This window comes from Manacus candei, unplaced genomic scaffold (genome assembly GCF_025592945.1).
Source record: "Manacus candei isolate 608988 ecotype Guabito, Panama unplaced genomic scaffold, ASM2559294v1 h1tg000043l, whole genome shotgun sequence".
In the NCBI taxonomy this organism is placed as follows: Eukaryota; Metazoa; Chordata; class Aves; order Passeriformes; family Pipridae; genus Manacus; species Manacus candei.
Genome location: NW_026138091.1, coordinates 11,168,159 through 11,188,680, shown reverse-complemented (window position 1 = coordinate 11,188,680; position 20,522 = coordinate 11,168,159). Strand labels below are relative to the sequence as shown.

The 20,522-nt window shown below is 36.4% G+C and overlaps 1 protein-coding gene across 4 annotated transcripts in view; it reads left to right on the top strand.

Annotated features, from left to right (window-relative positions):
* PPHLN1 (periphilin 1) overlaps positions 1-20,522 on the top strand; it is a 68,488-nt gene that overhangs the window by 36,251 nt on the left and 11,715 nt on the right. The window lies entirely within an intron of this gene.

Sequence of the window (20,522 nt, the reverse complement as noted above, 5' to 3'; positions counted from 1 at the left end):
TCAAAAATCAATTTTGCAGTGTAATTTCCTTCACTGAAATGTATGCAGTTTGGGATTGAACACCAGAAGCTGCCTGTTATTGTTTTGTGTGTTTGTATTTGTTTAGCTGGGTTTATTTTTGTTGTTGTGATTGGGGAGTACTGTTGGGCTTTTGTGTTTGTTTTGGTTTTTTTTAAATCAGCTTTGAATCTCAGTGCCTTTGTCATTCTCTGAGTATTAAGAACCATCAAATTTTGACTACAGACAGATGAGAGAGGGTTACTGTATTCAAAATCTATTTTTTTTTCTCTTTTGTGTTGAGTACTGGGGATTGATTTAATACAAAACAAGATTTCTATTACTCTTGTAACAGAGTTTTGAGGTAGTTCAATGAAAGCTTATTCATGTATTATTCTTTATTATGTCACCTCAAAGTAAGAAAATTATCTACAATGACCTTCAATTTCATTTGTCATAAACAAATGAAAGTGGTTTGTCTCTGTTTTTTCTTATTTTAAATGCAGAGTTGGGAGATTTTTCTGAGTTGATCTTTCTAATGTATATGCAACTATGTCCAACTCTGTAAATTGCATTTAAAGTTTATCATTTGGGTGAGAGAAAGAGGTGACTTTCTTCAAACTTGCTGTAATTTACAATGTTTTCAGTGTATACGTGGGATGGGTAAAATAGAAATACAAATCAGTTTCCCCCCTCATGTTTGTCTCATAATAACATCTTCAAGAAAATAGGTTTCATGTCTTGTTTGAGATAAGCTTATTCTAGGTCTTCATTTTTCATCTTAATTCTAGTGGCCTTTGTTCTGTTGCCTGTGAGCCCACTTCCTGTGCTGTAACACTGTTCCTTTTTATTGACACTTGAAAACTAGCTTTCTACTCAATTGGTTTTGCATTTGGGTTTTTTTTCCCCTTTTAATAGTAATTTTTTATAGTCATGTTCCTGGTGATCATGGCTTTCCACATGTGCTGGGCCTGGCTGGGATGGAGTTAACCAGAGTATGCTGTCAATGCCGTTGGTTTATCCGTGTGCATCAGATCATAGGCTCGTACATGGCCGAAATCAACTACTACCAAATGCATAAACTTATGGCTATTTAAAAATGACAAACTGAAAAAAATACAAAGACTAGGAGCAGATTTTTTAAAAAATAGCAGTTGTGATTATTTAGGCTGATACTGGTGAATCTATGGATTGGTTTAATTCCCCTAGGTCCTAAAGACAGGGTTATAGATGAAAATCTGGACACGAAACTCTAAGGTTGTTTTCAGTATGATCTAATGCTATTGCGCTTGGTAGAGTTTGCACTTAATTCTAAGGAAATCTAGTTTATGATCCATGAAATGGAATATTTTTAGGAACTTGGCTCAGATAAGCCTGAGGAATAATTAAAGATTTGGATTTTGCAGAACCAGTTTCTCCTGTTGTTGATTTGAATATTGAAGCTGTCAGCTTCCGCAGAATTTAAATAAGATTTTAGAATGATGCTAGAAGTACCTTCAATACATCTTAACTGAAGGAGATGCTTATTTTCTTATAAAATGAGGTACTGTGAATTTGTTAAGAGTTAGACAGGATATTTATTTAATCATTGAAACTCAAGACTGGAGAATTACCTGTATATTTTTCAAATAAATATTTAAAAGTAGATTCTGCTTCAGCAATTAAATTTTCTGGATTTTTTTATTGTTGTAATAGACCTAATGATTTTCATAATCATCATTAATAGCATAATGAATCATAATGAAATACTGTGAAGCTTCCTACTGTATACTGAAGCACTTTCTGTACAAACTTATACGCTATTCTGTTGACTTTGAGTTCTTAGCATCCAAAAGTAAATTTAATTTAGTTCTGTGTGGCTTGAGTTCTCTTCCTTTGACAAGTAATGAGAGAGGGAGCAAAGACTGGAATGCAAGGTAAATTTGCAGTGCTGTTGTGAACTACTTACTAAAGGTTCTTTGGATGAATTTCTCAGTATAATTTATACTGATTTTACTACTTTTTAACTGAAAGTATGTTTCTGTTTTTCACACAGTAAAATTAGTCCTTATCATACAAATTTAATACTATTGCTAGTCATGCTGTATTGTTTATACAGATGTAACATTTAAATCTTTAAAGTGAACTGTAAGCTATAATACACTTTAGAAAGAGTGACCTGATAATAAAATATATAATATATTTATAAGAAAGCTTTTTCATTATTTGTTTCTGATTACTTGTCTTGAAGACTCAAGTAATAGCAGAAAAAAATTTTGCTCCATGGACTTCTTTTCAGTTAAATTTCATTCAGGTGTTTAAAAGTTTCTGAATAACTAGTTTTAGTTATTATTTCTGGAATGTAATTTTTTGGAAGGATTACTAAAATAAATTATTTATTGCAAAGACTTATGCTGCACAAGTGGTGAAGCTGTAATCCCTCTGCAAAGCAAGATTTCCAAACAGTTGTTTTTCAGTATACACTGGACAGCTATTAGGGTATTTAAAATAAGTAATGAGGTCAGACAGGGCTTGTACCACTGGGTATGTGTCAAAGAATTGGTGAGGGTCCAGCTAGTGTTTGAGGAAATGAGGCTTGATTAGAAGGCTTGACCCATTGGATCTCTTCTACTTCTGTCTCCCAAGTTGTTCTGCTTTCTCTTGGAGCACCAGATCTAGTGATGTTTGCTTTTCCATTCATATTTATTCTTAACCTGATTGCCAGGTATTTTTGCTGTTCCAAACTCCTGATAAAGCCCTCTTTGCTTTGTCCTCTCCACCTGTCTCCAAAGCTCCAACCAGGAAAAAGAGCAAAATTTTCCAAATATATACGTTTACTTCATAGTACTGTTGTTCATAGTACTTTTACTACATGGTACTGTTTCAGGCAAATGCAGAGGCAGAAAACTGTGCTGACAGAACATGCAGTGTCGCAATGAGCAAATTCATTGCTGTACAGCAGAGAAACAGGCAGCCTGATGCCCTGGGGCGTGGTGGTGGCAGCTTGTGATATAGTCTGTTATTTCTCTTAATAAAAGCAAACAAAAAAAAAATCCCTTGAGCAATTGAATGAAATATTCATACAGGTGTTCTGTTTAAATAAGTGCTTCTCCGTATCTTGTGTATCGCTCATATCACTCTTTTGCAAAGTTCCCTTTGTCTTTCCTCTAAGCTACAATAACAGAACCTCCAGATTCAGAATTTTAAAGGAAATGTGATTGTAAATGATCACTCGACTCATCAAGAAAATATTTGTATATTATTTATGTGACGGGGGACTTATTGCAAGCATTCATGTAAAATCATACCATTTAAAAAAAAATGAAGTTTTGTGTGCTGATGATAACAGGGGAAGAAGTGTCAGACCAAGTACTAGTTGCTGTTAGCTATATAGTGACTATCTTTTAAGAGTCTGCAGTTGCTTTGCAAATATTGACTGAAGCTGACATAAAGAGAGGAGACTAGAAGTTTCATGGATAAAGGCTTGGAAAAATCCAGACACTGTTTTAACAGAGCCAAGAATTATCTATGTCATTCTCAAACTAGAAAAACTCCGAAGTTTATATTTGATTTGAAATGTGCCACTATTACTTGAAAAGGAAGAGCATGGCTGAAGAGATGTACAGGTGCTTGAAAACGTTTCTGAACTGGGACTGCAGATCCTGGGCATTTCTGACCTCATCTTTGAAAGAACAGGCATAGTGACTATTGTGGAAACATCCAGCTTGGAAGGGTTCTCACCTGAGCCAGTCTCCTCTTGAAACAGGGCCTTAGATCAGATTGTTCAGGGCTTTGTCAAATTGAGTCCCACGTATTTCCAATGAAGAAGACTCTGCTGTTTCTCTGGACAGCCTGTTTCAGTGTTTCACTGCTCTGTCTCTTGAGCTCAGCTGCCATCACAGTCCAGAACATGCTTTCTTTCCAACAAGGACACAGTTTCTGCTCACTGCTTCTCTTGACAGCTTCCTGTCCCCATTCTTGAACTGCAGAATCCCAGCTCGTTGCTGTGTTCCCCTGTTTTTAGGACTTGCTGTACTGGGAGTGGGCTCAGCTGTTCTCAGGGAAGGGTTGATTTCCTAGAATCCTCTGGCTCTGCCACTTTGTGGTTGAAAGAACACAATTTTTCCTGTCATTTTTGCACAGCAGGTACTGGGAAAACTGTTCCCTTCCATCCAAGTGCATAGTCTTTTCAATCTTTGTGCCTCTTTGCACTGAATGAAAATTCTGCAGCATTAACATGTGTCTCATATTTTAATATATTCCATTAAGTAGAGTCTAGGTCTATGATGTGTTCTTTAATGTTTGGTTTGTAATAGGAGGCTTTGGAGAGTTTTTTAAAAATAAAATAGGGAAGTAATTAACTTTCTCAGTTGAGGTGTTTTTTGACTGTTTGGGTTTTTTTGAAGCTAGGTGTTTCCTTAGACCTTTGAACATGGCCTTCCCTCTTTGCTCTACGTTTATAATTTTGAAATAAGGTGTTACATGTTGTCTGAGTATTTGTCTGAGCATAGTGAGGTAGAACCCCTTAAAGAGATGCTTAAAAGATTGGTCTGAGTACTTGAAAACAGTGTAGCAGAAAAGCTTTCATTGTCATGTCAAGATCAATGAATGCCTATAGTTTGCTAATGTAACCATTTCATGCACTTTTAAAATACTTTTACATTTAATAACATGCAGTATGCATTAAAGTGTTGTTTTGGAGTTGTTTAGTTTCTGTTTTTATATAGTTAAGGATCAGCTTATGCTTTCAGTATGTAATGTGCTGAAGTGTGGTATTTTTTTGGAAGTGATGACAAATACCTCCCTGGTGTTAAACTCACAATTGGAGCTATTCAGCATCAGTGTTACACAAAAGGCTATCTCTTTGTTCTTCCTTTATGAGCAGGAGTAGCAGGGATTCTTAAAATGTCTTATCTTGTCTAGACATCAAGTCTGCAATACTGTGTTAATTAGTCCATTATTATGTGTCCAGTTTCTTACACATTGTGTATGCGAATGACATCGGTTACCTTTGGAAAAGTATTATTTTCTGAAGACAGATATTACCAAATGACAATTTTACCAAGTACCTTCCTTGATTTTGGCAAAAATCAAACCTCTTAGTCTCTGAATGAGATTTGACACTCAGAGCTTCAATTTGGCTGTTATCACAGAGTTCTGGCATCTAACAAGGAAGCACAGGAATTAATACATTCATGAATGCTTTTTTCTGTTAAGGGAATTACTGTCAGACTGTATGCTTCCAGTTCACCAATGTCTTTAAATATGCAGCAGAATAATATTTTAAAATGTTCAAAACATTTGGATTAATTGCTTCTTTACTTGAATTTCTAAATGAATATTGCTCGTTAACAGCCTTCTTGCTGGAAGATGGTGAAAATAAGAGGTTTTTCTAAAGCTTGCATTTGAAACTTCATAGCTACAATGCATAGAAAGAAGGAAAAGTAGGTGTGTGACTGGGTCCACAGGCTGCCCATATTCTGTTTCCAGATCTGCTAACTCCTTTTTTTTTAAATAAATTGCTTAAATCTCTGGCCTAGAAGTTACAGTTAAGTAAGAAAAACAGGTTTTAGCAATTATAGTGTGTGTAGTTTCAGAAGAACTGTTTCTTGTTCTCCTTCTCTGTCATATTTCTTGTTCTGGTAAATCCTATATAGCAATAGCTGAATTGTCTTTGTGTGTATTTAACACAATTAATGGGACTGTTCTCTTGGGGTGCTGCTCTGAGCGAAGACTGACCTGTCACAAAGCAATACTTCACGTTGCAAGGACTTAGTTAAAAAAGCTTTGGTTCTAATGTCAGAACATAAAAACATTATTACAGTAATTTCTTTTGTAATAAAATAGTTACAATTTCTGTAATGTATGGGAGTATACTGTATGCCTTCCTCTCTGCCCCCAACCCCCCCAGTGTCCATTGCTAGTTTTGTTTTGCTTCAAACAGTGTAAAGGTGAAAGAGGGTGTAAATATGAAGTAGCGCCTGCATCTTGGCTAGGAATAAGTTAATGGTAAATATATCAGAGAAGTTTTGTAAGGCTTGGATATGATAGATTAAGCACCTAAGTTTTAGCAGTTGTAGTAAAATAAATAAATTACTAATTGGAGTAATTGGAGTCCAGGAAAAAATTAAAGAGGCTTTTGAAGCTGGCCTTGGGTGCACCTTTTCTTTTGACTTTAGCTGAGCCAGGGAGACAGGTTACTGTTTCCTCAGATTAGCTTGTTGGTCTGCTTGTGCTGCTGCTCATTTCAGGCAAAATTATCTAGGTTAGAAAAAAATCCCCTAATTAAAATATAAGTTAAGAACTAGGTGAGTTAAGTGAAGCTGAAAGAACTGGAACAGTGGCTAAAAAACACATTAAAGGATTATTTCTGATTGTGGATGAGGTCAGGCATGCTTTGTTTCTGACAGGAATAAACCAGACAAGAGTAACAGGCGAAATGAGAGTAAAAGATGGGGAGGCTGTAGATTTTCATTCCCTCCTAGCTTTTCTGTTGTCCTTCAAACCTTGTGTACTTAATACACAGTGGCAAGGCCTTAATGATGGAATCATCATCATCAGTCTAATTTGGTTGGTAGCATAGTATGTATCATGCCTCCTCTGAGCTTATGTTTATTTTATTTAAATGTAAGTTGTAATTAAGAGAGTTAATTTATTTTTTCATAATCAAGAAAACATTTGTCTCAGGTTCTGGTATTTTGCCTTAGGCTTCTCAGAAAAATTGATGACAATCCCTTTACTTAATTATGTCATCTCCCTATGATCTTGTTTCATCCTTTTGTGGTTTATTAGTTTCCTTGTATCAGTATCCCTCTCTTTATATATAAAAGGCAAATAATTTATTTCTTTTTACACATTCTTAGACACTTTTTCTTCGGTAATAATTCTGACTTGCTGATTTTTCTACAACCTTTTACTATTTACTCTAGACTTCCTTTTTATCATTGCAAAATCAAATCGGTTACATTGCTGAGTTTATTTGATCTCTGTAGTTCACACTTGCCTTAATTCTTTTTTTTTTGTGTTGGGATCTTTCAGTGTTATAAATATGAGCTGTTTGTTAGCAATTTGTGTTTTCATGTTTATGAAACTGCAAGATGAAGCACATAAAAGGTTTTGGTCACTATCTTCATAGTATCTTTTATTCTTCTTACAAATATTTTTATTTAAAGCAGAATACTTGTAAAAGGATGTGAAAATTTTAGCTACTTTCCTTTTCTTGTGTTTGGGTCACAATAATTTAGAAGTTGTAGTCCTTCACTTTACGGTTTTTCAGCTGTGTTCTATTCCTTTTCCATGGACATTAATGGGTTATTTGGTATGCACTGCTGTGTTCTTAATTACAAACTGCTGCATATGCAAAATCAGTGCAACTCATTCATTTTACTTCAGCACCTGAAGGTATGGTTTAATAAGGAAATATATTACCACATTTCAGCTTTTTGCCAGCAGCTTTTTTCATTGGAAAACTGATAGAAAGTGTTATTTAATATGCAACACTCTCAGGGAAATACTTTTAAGAGAACTTAGTACCAGAAATGTATGCATTTATGCAGTAACAGTAGAGTATTTCTTAGAGAGGTTGGAATTAGATATAATTCACCTTTAGCTTTCTATCACTAACTATCTATTGAAGATCTTATGTTTTTTAGTGTAAACAGTTTTAGGCCTGTGCTGATCACATTATTTTGGAGTTGGTGAATGCTGAACCCATTGACAGATGTAGAGTTTTTGATGTAGAGGCACTTCATTATGTGATCATGCAGTACTGCAGATTGCAAGATCTCACAACTGTTTGCTTACACACAGTCGTAAGGGGGATTGTTTACAGGTGTTACAATGTGGTGGCAAATCTCTGTAAGACTTAAATGAGAGAGGGTTAGTAGTTAGGTACTTGATAAAATTGCTGAACTAGGTTGAAACCAAAGAAAATTTGAAAGAAGGTTGTTCAAATCTGAAAGACAAGATCCACTTCTTGGTCAGGTAAAGTGAAAGTTTAAGGAGATATGTATTAAATAGCATTTTTTCAATCAACAGCTAGCAGTGATTGCTTGATTTAAGATTTCTGGTTCTGTCGTGAGAAACCAGAAGAACATAAAGACAGGATGAAAGAAGACTTGGAAACTATAATACTGAGTAGGCTGGAAAGAAAAAAGATTAGTTTTAGGAGATGATGAGTGCAAAAAGGTGTTAGAAAGAGAAGAAACTCACTAAAAATGTGTGGGCCTTGTTATATAATTAGGAACTAATTATGAGAAATTGCTTACTGAGAAAACTGTCAGAAGTTGAGATGCTTGGAAGGATAAGCTGAACTGACATTGGCGAACCTCCTGAGAATGCTGAAGGATGAAACCAGAAATGATGAATAGTCTGAGCCTTGATAAAGGCAGTAATTTCTGTAGGAGTGAGTGTTGGTTTTGTGGTGTATTGCGTTTTTTGTTGGGAGGGGTTGGGTTTTTTTTGTTTGGGGTTTTGTTGGGTTTTTGGGGGTTTTGGTGGTGTCGGTGGAGTTTTGTTGTTGTTGCTTTTGATAACTTGGATTTAATTCAGAGGATAGAGAAAGCCTCCTCTTCAATTTTGTCTCCAGTTTATTCTTTCTTTAGCAGAAGGGCATTGGTGGACTTAAGAAGTAGGTTAGCAGTGGTGTTTGATTTTATTTTTGGACTGTTTTAAGGATTAAAGATCAAATTCTCTTTTAGTTGACTCAAGGCACTGATGATCAAAGTTTTAAGTATTTTTTGTTCTTATAACATAATGTCTCTTCAGCATTGTTACTAGGGAAACCTGCTGCTTCCTGGATTGAAACAGAATGAGAATAGGATCACTCCCATAAACCTAGTAATTAGATCCAGAGATCTAAATTCCCTTAGAAATAGCCTAAGCTCAAAGAACTACTGTCTAATGTCTGTACCTCCCCCCTCCCCACTCACATCATCTCTATCAGTATTCCCAATACAGTCTGAGCATTGATCTTCTGAAAGACTTAGAGAGGAAACAAGAGTCCAAGTGGTGCTTAAAATAAGATGTCTGTAGAGCAAACGGAGGACAGTGTCATAAAGGAAAGGTTTCGTAAAACCATGTGATGACAGGAATGCGGTAATTGAGCAAACATGCAAAAAGCACTGTAAGTGGTAAATGAAATGTGGTGACAGGAAGGACTTGATTTCTGGCATGGAAACTGGTTTCCATTTCTCCTGCACTGACAAGAGCTTTCAGGCCTCAGGAGGTTGAAGTAGACAGCAGCAGAGTAGTGTCACTCTACCTGTAAGGAGGGAAAATTTGCAGAAGTGTGAATCTACAGTTTTATGGATTTTTGTGTCTTTTACAGACTGTGGTGCTTATCTTTATATAACAGAAACTTGGTTTGTAGATGAGAGTTTTACTGGTGAATATAGTTTAATCCTGTGATCCATTTGTAATCTGATTTATATACAACACTAATGCATGTGTAAATATAGGATCATCTGTGACCAAAGACACTTGGGTGACAGGTTGTATTTGTCACCTGATTCTTAAATTTATATGTTATATCTCACTGCCTGATGTCTTCTTTCTTTTGGCAGTTGTTTCACTGAGCAGGTTAAACTCAGTATGTTCTAAAGATGGATAGACTACACCCTTTTGCAATAACTTGTTCTTTTCTGTGAATATTAGTGGATTATTTAAAAGTAGCTACAATTTACAGAAGACTGTTACATAGTTTTTTGTTCAAATTATTTTGAGTACATTTAATATTTATTTAGGTTTTTATCTTAAAACCTTGGCATACAAAGTATTAATTTTCTCTGACCTTGAAATAAATACAGGGTAATCTTATAGTTTCAAAAGGCATCAGAATTGGGAACTTTACTAAATAATATGGGGAAAAAAATCTATTGTAGCATAAGTTGTTTATGCATGGGCTTCTTCTGTAAGTTAAGATTGTGAAAACATTAGATTTTTATCTTGGGGTATAAATGACTAATGCACATCATCATTTATTGCTGACCCGCAAGGATCACTTTTCCTGTTTTGTTTGACTCTTGTTTGCATTGATGTTGCAACTTTTGAGTCCTCAATGATTGTCTGGACGTACATTAGTATGGATATCACAAGGGCACGCTTCACAAAACATGGCAGAAAAACAAGGGCCGAGACTCCACACAGGAGAAAGGTTACAGTGTGCCAGTTTTCCTTGCTACTTTGACTTGCAAAGGCTAAGAGAGTCAGCCTGACTTGAAATAAACCCAGAAGGTGAATACTGACCAATCGAGTGGGTCATGTTGTTCATGGTTCTTTAGCTTTTCATGCTTCTTTAGAAGGATTGTTCATACATGAATTTTTTAAACTACTGAACTTCAAGTATTGCTCTCAATGACACTAATGACCTTTGATACATGTTTTTGATACTGTTTCTCCAGTGTTTAATTCGCTTGGTAGCAGTCTTTCCCCTTCTCCTGACTGCAGATACTTAAATACTTATTTCATTACAACATGAAATGTTGTACTTATGTGGGTTCTGTGTCTGCTTACTTGGCCATAATTATACCTCACAAGCAGTTCACCACCTCAGTATAGTAGATAATTTATATATCAACTTTTTTGGTCACGTGCTACCTAAAAAAAAAATCTCCACATAAGCATCTTTAAACAGAAAATCATAAGTAGGTTAGGATATGCTAACACAAGCTTCAGCTGGAAATTTTCCCCTTTTATTATGTTTCTTTTTAAAACTTGGCTTTCTGGAGAAACTAGCTTATGCAGTTGCAGAGTATCTATGCTCTGTATCTTTCGACTCTATTGTCAGATTTCAACTAAATTCAATTTAGGCATAAACCAAAATGATTAATTGTTACAAGCTTTATGAAAATAGGCAGTGACAGAAACTGCATGCATTCCAGTGGAGACCATGTTATGATTGCATCTCATTAGACACCCGAAAGTCTCCTTAAGCAAGTGCTGCTGTTTAAAAACAAACAAACAAAAAAACAACCAAAACCCAACTTTTACCACTGCAGACTTCAGCTGCACATTACAAAGAGTTTGGTGCTACCATAGCTTAAGAAATTATGTCCCTCTACTGTTCCCTGTGCTGGCACAGTAGTCTTTGTGGGCCTGACCATGAATCAGGTCAAGAAAAAGAATGAGAAGTTTATAGATACTCCTTTACCCAGTTCTCTTATTCACAGTGTAGCTCCTTAAATGTGCCTGCTGCTACAAGGGAGTACCCTCGCTGTGTTGTATGTCGAGCCGCTACCATCTCTGAACATTCACTATCTTGAAGGTACTGTTCAGACACACTTAGACACTGCTTAGTTATTTAATCATCAGGCAGAAATCTATAGAAAGCTGTAGTCTTTGGTGGTATTTGCAGAGTAGCTGTTTATTTTTTCAGGGAAGATAAAACTTTGAAAAATATTTCTGTTCAATTTCTACCTAAAGCTGCCATAACGAGAACTCACTTCAAGACATCTCACTATCTTCTAACTTTGATAGCATTGGTTCTGCGGATTTTCGAGAATTAACTCACTTGGAAGTACTAGTGCATCACTAGACACCCTCATAACAGCCTCTTCCACGTGGCCTGTTGGAGCCAAACTTCAATTTAGTTGTGAACCAAACTGGTACCTGTTGGCTCCAGCCTTTAAGTTTTTGAGTAGATTTTGAGCAGAAAGAGCAGTCACAATAAACCAGTATTTTTGGTAGTCAGATAGCTTGGTTGTGTAAACTAAATGATCTTTTTTAATTCAAACTCTAATCGCTCGCAGTTCTTTAAAGTATTTTCACTTTAGGAAAATGAATACCAAGAGATTTTTGTTTTATTTATTGTCTCTCAGCTAATGCAATGAAGAACTGTAAGTGTGCAATTATAGAGAAGTGTTCCCACACCAAGGCACAGCTTGCTGTAAAGTAAAGCTGGAAGCTCTTTTGCATGTTTCTGTTACGTGCCCCTGAACAGGGTAGTTGTGACAAGGACTCTGTTACAGTTTAAGATAAGGATGTCTCTGTTCGTTTGGGGGGACCTGGGAGCTAGACGCAGCCTCCTTGAAACGTGTGATTAGATGACTTCTGTTGGGGGTGCAGTCTCGCCTGTAGCTCTCCCAGCAAAGGGGATGGAGACTGCACCTTCACCAGTTCTTGGCAGTGACACTGGTGGGCCCCTCCACACCCAACAAAAAAATTTTGTTTTTTCACACAACTGAAGGCAAGTGTCAAGTTAGGAATCTTCCTGTCCAAGTTCTTTTATATGCCAAGAGGTGGACCATAACATAAGGAAGAGAGGAGGACTGGATATGTCCTTGGGAAGGCAGGGACAAAAGGATACAAGAGTTTCTGTGGAAGAGGCAGTGTAGAACTATGTCTAACTGAGGAATGAAGTGACCTCTGAATTGGAAGGTGGAGGAAATCTGGAAGGGATGAAAGGATTTGTGGTGACAGGAGAGGTAGGGTTAGTAACAGTGTGGGAAGCAATGAACCAGGGTGGGACTGGACTTGCAGTTGAAAAAAAAAAAAATATTTGTGCCAAGATCAGGAACTGCAGCCAAGAGGGTGGGGAAAAGAATGAGATGGGGAACATGGGTGGAGATGGGAATTAATTCTTAAGATGGGAATTAGCTCTAAAGCTCATGGGCAAATGCAGTGGAGTTTACTCCCTGGCTGGAGGGTGGAGACGCCACATCATGCAAGAAAACTTGCTGCTATTTCTGGTGCCAGAAACAAGTGGGGAGCAGTCAGGTGCTTCCAGCATGGTGTCTTCCCTTCTGGATGCCCTTGAGGTGTCTGCAGGAAGCTACAATTGTAAGGCAGGAAATGCAACGTTCCTTCATCGAGTACCTGAAATTGCCTACTAAAAAATTTGATGAACATGTCAGTCAGTGCTTTTGGTTCAGTTTACTGTATTTGTCATCAACTAGAAAAAAAAATTTCTTAATGTAAAAATGAGTTTTTAATGAAGTTATTAATCTTTTTACCCTAGTGTAGGTCTAACCATAACTCAAAAATGCCCTTATTTTTTTTTTTAATGCTTTTCATAGTTTTTGTCAAATTTACTCATAAGCATAACTACAGCTCACTGTACAATTTTCCTTTTTCTTATGTTGATATGGAAGGAGGTTTTCTTGCAACTATGTTTTTGCTAAAATCAGAAGCAGAGATAAGCAAGTAATTATATGGTCTCTCATGACCCAGATAAGTCACCAAGAAAACTGTGGTTTAGGAGTGTTCCTATTTTAAGCAGGATGGGCTTTTTGCTACTGAGAAAAGCATGTATCATTATAATGAGTTGGCTCTGGAGCCTTTTAATGTGTGTAGGTGTTACTTGTGTCACAGTAAGCAACCAACAGTGATCCCAAAGAAAAGTATCCCATCTACTGTTAAGGTTGTATTAAGTATTCTTGAAAAAACATATGTGCATATTGCTGAAGAGTTATATTAAGATATGCAGAGGTCTCTTAGGGATAAAGTGCTGAGCTTGTTTTTGTCTGTTGTGGATCAACTAAGATTTTAAAAGAGGCAAGGTCACTTAGCATGTTACCTAAGTATGAATACTTCCTTAAAGCTGCTGTATTATATATTATATTTAAGCTCTGAAAAAACATGTGTGCATATGTATATAATATATACAGTGGACAGTGTTTTCATGGATGTTTCCATGTAACTAAGGAACATACCTTTTGTTTATGTTTTCCTGTTTGGCAGAAATGCATGAAATATAAATGCATATATCACAAAGTAATATAAAGATGCTCAGATAATTCAATTGACGTGAAATGCTTTTCAATGAATTTTTGATTTTTCAGAGTGTTAGGTTGTATGAGAGCTTCAGTGAAGACTTGCCAAGGGAATGGGAAGGACTCGGATAAAATTGTGGCAGAAGTGCAGGTTGTCAGAGATAGTAGAGGTTCCTTTGTCACATATGTATTTGCCAACTGCAGGGTCTTGGGCAGGAAGAGTGATTTGGCTTTGTCCACAGTGTAGTTTGCTGAGTGGTGGAGGACTAAGGAGAACAAAGAGAAGATGTGAACAAATGAAAAAGAGATTATTATTAAGTTGAGGTAATATGAAGTGAGTCAATGGATTATGTTACAACTAAGCAATAATTTTAGGATCGGATTTTGGTGCATTGCAGCCAACAAACGGGAAGTGTTAGTTGTGTTCTCTTCATTAAGAGTGTGTGCTACTGACTTACCCTAGAGAAGGCAACTTTTAATTTTTTTAAAACAGTTAGTGTTATTATTCTACACAGTCCATGGTACTCTTAAATAAATATATAAATAAATGAAAAAATCCTTTGTTTACTATATAAATGAATTCTTTGTGGATGCTGATCCTTGAAATAGAAAAATCCCTTACCTGCTGATTTGAAAGTAGGAAGTTTGCAATATTTATACCTTTATGAGATTTTAAAGAACAGAAAACCCATTTAAATTAAAATTAAATTTTCAATTTAAATAAGAAAATGTCATTCATTTTCATTGTGGTTTTTTATTTAATTTGGCTTGCTCTGTTCTAAATAATTAAATATTTTTTCCTGATTTAGTTTTGATTCTAGACAGTGTAGTTCAGCCAGATCTTTATAAGCACAAACTGGTTTTAGTGTTGAGGGTTTGTTTGGTTTTTTCCCCCAAAAAGTTCTGTAAGGCTGCATGAAGGGAGGAATGCCTTATTTTTCAGGACATGTTTGTGCAAATAACCCATCTACTCTGTATCTTTGAGAGCACATGGTAATCTTGTATGAAGTAAGGTTAAAAGGTAAATGGTATGGTATTGTTTCTTTTGGCTGTTGCATTAAAGTGCTTGACCTTTGGCAGCCTGTTTTTATCTTAGGCAGTAAACTGTTTAGTTCTGCTTATCAAAAGAGACTTCACTGCTCTCTTTCCATGCTGTTCTTATCCAAAACACACTGTATCAATCCAGCATCAGTAGACTTTATGAGCAGCAGCTATTATTCTGCCTAGAGATGCAGCATAAAAAGTTTATTTATGTTGTAACAGTACATTCTATTCAATAAATACTTTAATTTATATTTTTGTGGTTTCCAGCTTCATTATAGCTCAGATCTTCTTTTGTATTGCCTCCTTATTACCGTACTCTTTCCCTGGATTTTGGCTGTTTGATGTGAAATTACTTGGTTTGGTGTTTGCTGTAAAGTGAGTTATTTTAGACTATTCAAACTATATAATTTGTATCTCTAAAGGTAAGATTAAAACGGAAGAGTATGTTTGCAGGTATTAGCAGATTTTCTAGTTATTTGATGATGTCTTCAAATCATTGACAAGGTGGTGGTAATTTGAAATTTTATGAAGTGTTTAGTTAAAGGGTCAACTCCCCCATAGCTTCAGTTGTCTGTGTGATTTGCCAAAGTGAAGTTCTATATGTTGGAATTTTGGCCAGAGGCAGAATTTGCTGTATCTCTGAATTGAATCTCAGAATTGGTCAATTCTGCTGATGATATTCATCAAATCTTTAACCTGCAGGAAGTGGACAGTTTCAGGGCAGCCACTGATTTGTTCTAGCTATATTTTTTTTTTTCATTGACTTGTTAATTCACATGATGCTTTACTGTTGTTACTAGTAAACAAATACTGGCACCATAATGAGCCTCCCTGTTTTACAGTTAAATATTTCATATCCAAGAGGACTGAATCCAGACTGCTAGTATCCTTGTATAAGAAATAGTGTGGCCGGCAGGCCCAGGGCACTGGTGAGACCGCACCTCAAATCCTGTGTTCAGTTCTGGGTCTCTCACTGCAAGAAAGACATTGAGGTGCTATAGTGTGTCCAGTGAAAGGCAATGGAACTGGGGGAGGGTCTGGAGCACAAGTCCTATGAGGAGCGGCTGAGGGAGCTGGGGATGTTTAGCCTGGAGAAAAGGAGGCTCAGGGGGACTTCATCACTCTCTACAACTATCTGACAGGAAGTTGTAGCAAGGTGGGGGTGTCAACCTTTTCTTCCAGGTAACAAGTGACAGGACAAGAGGCAGTGGCCTCAAGTTGCACCAGGGGAGGTTTGGATTTGCTATTAGGAAAAGTTTCTTCACTGAAACAGTTGTCAAACATTGGAACAGACTGCCCAGCGTAGTGGTGGAGTCACTATCTATGATGGTATTCAAAAGATGTGTAGATGTGGCACTTAGGGACATGGTTTAGTGGTGGACTTGGCAGTGTTATGTTTACAGTTGGACTCAGTCTTAGAGGTATTAGAGATCAACCTTAATGATTCTGTGATTTTGAGTACTAGAAATATCTCTAGAAATATTGATTTAGTGGATTTGTTGCATCATGCTGTTACCACAATTTATAGGTGTCACAGATCACAGAAAGCTGCTGTAAGCTATCTGAAGAATACGGACCTAAAGCTCTGTAAAACTGTCTTAGGAAAAAACCCAACACAGAACAGTATTTGATGATCCTGGTTTTCTTCTTATGGTCATAAAACTTCTTATAAGGACTGACTGAAGCCAGGCTTGAAAAGAATCAAAGCTTTTCAGTGGATGCCAGAATCTGGAGACAAGCAAACACTTCAAAAAGTCCTGAGTGTGTTCACATATCTTGCCAAGTTTGTTCCCAATATATCCTCTGTCAGTTCACCCCATCAGACAACTTCTGGAAAATGTACAGTGACACTGGATTGAACAGGGCAGACATTCCTTTAATGAGTTTGATAGGTAACAGTTCTTGTGCTGAAATGCTGCAGTGTTGCTTAACTATCTCAATAAGAAGGCTTGTAAATAGAATGCAGAAAGCTAGTGTTCTGAGATGATGTTTTTAAATACAAATAGGCTTGTTTTTCACATGGAAAAATAATTCACAATGAAAAAAACCAGTGGTTCCCGAGCTCTTTTGAACCAACTAATCTCTGTGATTCTTCAGTGTTACTTATGAACTGTAACCCAAACTTATCAAATAATTAATTCTAAGTACTGTGGGATACAGTCAGTGGTATATCCACTCAGTAAATGCAGAACTCGTACTACGTTCCCTTGGAACCACAGTTGGTAATCGCTGCCCTAAGACATATGATTTACTAACCATAAAAGACAGTCTCTACTCATTGTGGCTTTCTCTTCGGGGAGAGACATGCTTTCTGTTTTTACCAATTTTTGGATTGAATTCCTGCTTCTAAATTGAAGTGGAAATAGCTAGAATTGTGGGAACAGATTCAAAAGGAGAGATGATTTGGGTGTTGAATACTAAAAACACAGAAGGAATGCATATATTTGCAATAAGAAATGAGGCTTCATCATAAAGCTTTTCTGACCTGCTCCCACCCCAGCCATTGTTCTAACTGTATGTTCTGTTTCTGTGTATGTTTTATATTTGACCGAAGATACTACTAAGATATGCAAACATTTAAACACAGATCCTGTATGCTTTGTCTTCCTGGGTTATGTGGAAGTTCTGTGAGTAGTTCCAGATGAGCTCAAGGAGACTGTAAACATTACTGTAAAGCTATAGATAAATGTCCTCTTTAGATGTCACTCACAGATGCTTGTCACCTTCTCACCCAGGATAGGTGATTCCTCTCCACACCCCAACCAATGTGCTATCATGTGACCTAATGAGGCTGGTTTTGCCTAAAAATTCATTTTAGTCCTGTATCCTACTGGCTCACACAAACAAGTGGGGTGATGGTTTCTGGCATAGGAATACTGATAACTGGGAAGGGGGAAGAATCTTTTCAGCTGCCATGGCTGCATGTGGAAAAAGATATCCGTCCACAAGCTAAGGAAAGATTACAGAAGTCTTCAAAAACATGGTCTTAATTGTCATTTTCCTTTATTTGATTTTAGATTTGAAATGAGTACTTAAAGTAAATGACGAGAGAGCCTGTTTCAAGGGTAGAGACAGCACAATGACTTGGACATGAAAAAAATTTGATCCATTATTGAGGCACTAATAAAATCGATTTGTGAGGCTAATATAATGTGTGAAGTAATTCTAAACTTTCAGAAGCAGTAAGGTTTAACATAAACTAAGCAATAAAATGTGGGTAATCGAAGTAATTGTTTTTCTTCTTGCAGCTGTTGCTTTTCCTTTCTGAAAAGCTGTCCATTACATACAGTAGTTTACTTATTTTGTGTAGTGTTTTCTTTATGCTGCATACATGATGAAAAAACCTACCCTTTGGCATGCAATTTCAAACCTGTTTTAGCATTTTTTTAACCATTAAAGAAGAAAAAAAAATAAGTTGCTCTTTTTATAGTGATGGTGAGGAAGTCTTCTAATATGAGGACTAGTTCTTAAACTCATGGATCCACCAGCTTTGAAGTTATATTAGCAATGCTGCTGTCAGTTAATTGTGCAACTAACTACTTGGAGTTGCTTTTAATTGGAAAAAGGGGTTTTTTGGTTGTTTTTTTTTCTATTGCTGCTTATTTTCATTTTGCAGTTGGAGAAAATACAGGTGATCCACACCTCAGGATAAAATTCTGTCTTGCTCATTAATGAAAATGAGCCCTCATAACACAGTATTGAGTCTGAGAATATTTGTAGCTGAGAATATTTGTTGAAATTGAAAGTGTGACAACTTTTGTTGAGGGAAAACTAAATCACCACAAGTCGCTTTTTGATAAAATCAAGTGCATCATTGTTGATCTTGACCGCAACACAACTGATCGGTGTGGATTTTGAACTACTGTACATTTCATACAAAATATTTGCGTGTTTTTATGACAAGAAAGACTGGTTTGTCATTTTATTGTTGCTGTTAATATGCAGCTCATTCTGATGAAGCTTAAATGAATACTGTGTTCCTTTATGGTCAGCGGACATAACTGAAAGCTATTAAAGCATTTTTAACAAGAGAATTAATGTAGAGTCTTCTGCAGATAAACTTCACCCTTCCTGTTTTGGATGGAGCAATAAGTTTACCATGGAGCAGATTTAGGAAATAGCTTTCCATCAATTCAGTATTTTATAAATAAAAAGTTGCAGGGCGAGGTCCTTCCTTTGGCATAAAGCTGATTATTTCCTGTTTAATCCAGAACTGGTGCATTTCAAGTAATGGGAGTTTTTTAGCATCAGTCAGAGGAGAGTATTAGGAATTTGTTTTCATTCATGTTCCTATGAAAACACAGTTTCTAGACTTGAAGATCATTATAGAACAAAGAGAAATAATTAGATACATAAATAGTTGCTCTTTCAGACAATTTTTGGACTTGGCTGCTCAGTTGTTTGTATCTAGGCATTCTTAAACATATAGCTGGGTATTCTTATACATAAGCTGAAAAGATGTCATTGATATATCTTCAAGAGATTATCAGTACTCCTAGTGAGGCTTAGAAACTGATGAAGTGTAATTGCTATGGATTATTTGAATTCAGATTTATGATCTGCTTACAGAAGGCACACACTTTGTATAGCAAGAATATGTAAGAGGCAGAATTTAAACTCGTACTGCTGCTTTACCTAAGGAACACACAAGTTAATATATGAAGTAACACTACCCTCATCCAGTACATCTGTTATAAAGAAGCCTATGAAATCTAGGCCACACACAAACTGGTCTCCAAGGGCCTTTAGTTGGTGTTAGAATGCTGTTATTATGTGGTCTGATTGGTTTAGCAAAGAATTATCTCCAGTAAAACCATGTAACATAATAGTCCTTGCTCTCCCACATGGGAGCTACTTCTGCTTGACTGAGCAAGACATTTCTTGAAGGAGTAATAATACAGTTGCTCTTGCCAAAATGTAACATTAAATGAAGTGTATCATCATGTACATTTCTTTTGTGTACCAGTTCTTGTTCATTTAAACATTTGTGTCAAGTCCTCCACCATAGCATTAAAAATATTAAAGTAAATCCATGGATTTCCTAGCAATATATTTAAAATAATTTTTTGCTTCTTATTGAAAACTTATGTGTATTAACTTTAAAGCAGTGGGGAATTAGTTGCAAAATATAAGTTTTCATAAATGAAAACTCTGTTGCTGAGTTGTCCAGATACAAATTTAATCACCAGGCAGTACAAGTCACAGCAGTTTAATATTAATCTTGCATTGTGCTAATTGCTTTGAATGTGATGCTTTCCCTGTTCCCTTTGACTTTAAAGATTGCTGAGACAGTTCAATAGTTTATATGAACAGCTTTCTAAGTAGTACCAACTTGGTTGTTTTTTGCTATGATTGTTCTGAACTATACAGCCTTGCTCTGCAGATCCGTCCTTGTGTAACTGGAGCTGTAAACATGTACTGCACTTGTTGAGGACTTACCTTTTTATTGCTTTTTATTTTTATTACTATTTTTTACTATTTTATCTTATTACTATTTATTACTATTCTCCTATTATTTAATAATAGGAGACCCTCTTATTCTTTGTGTCTCCTCAACAGTGTCATACAAAAGCTGCACGTTCCATCTTTAGGTTGTTTTATAAGCATTGAGCAAATGCAAAAAAAACAGGTCATTTTTTGTTTGGATGGTGAAAAGAAGAAGGGAGTTGAGGATAGGTGGTGCTTCTCTGCAGGGATGATTGGAGGTGTGATTGCTCTCGAGGGGCAGAGAAGAGCAGAAGCCATGGGCTTCTCCTGAGCAGCAATGGGCTCCATCCCATTCAAAGCCCATGG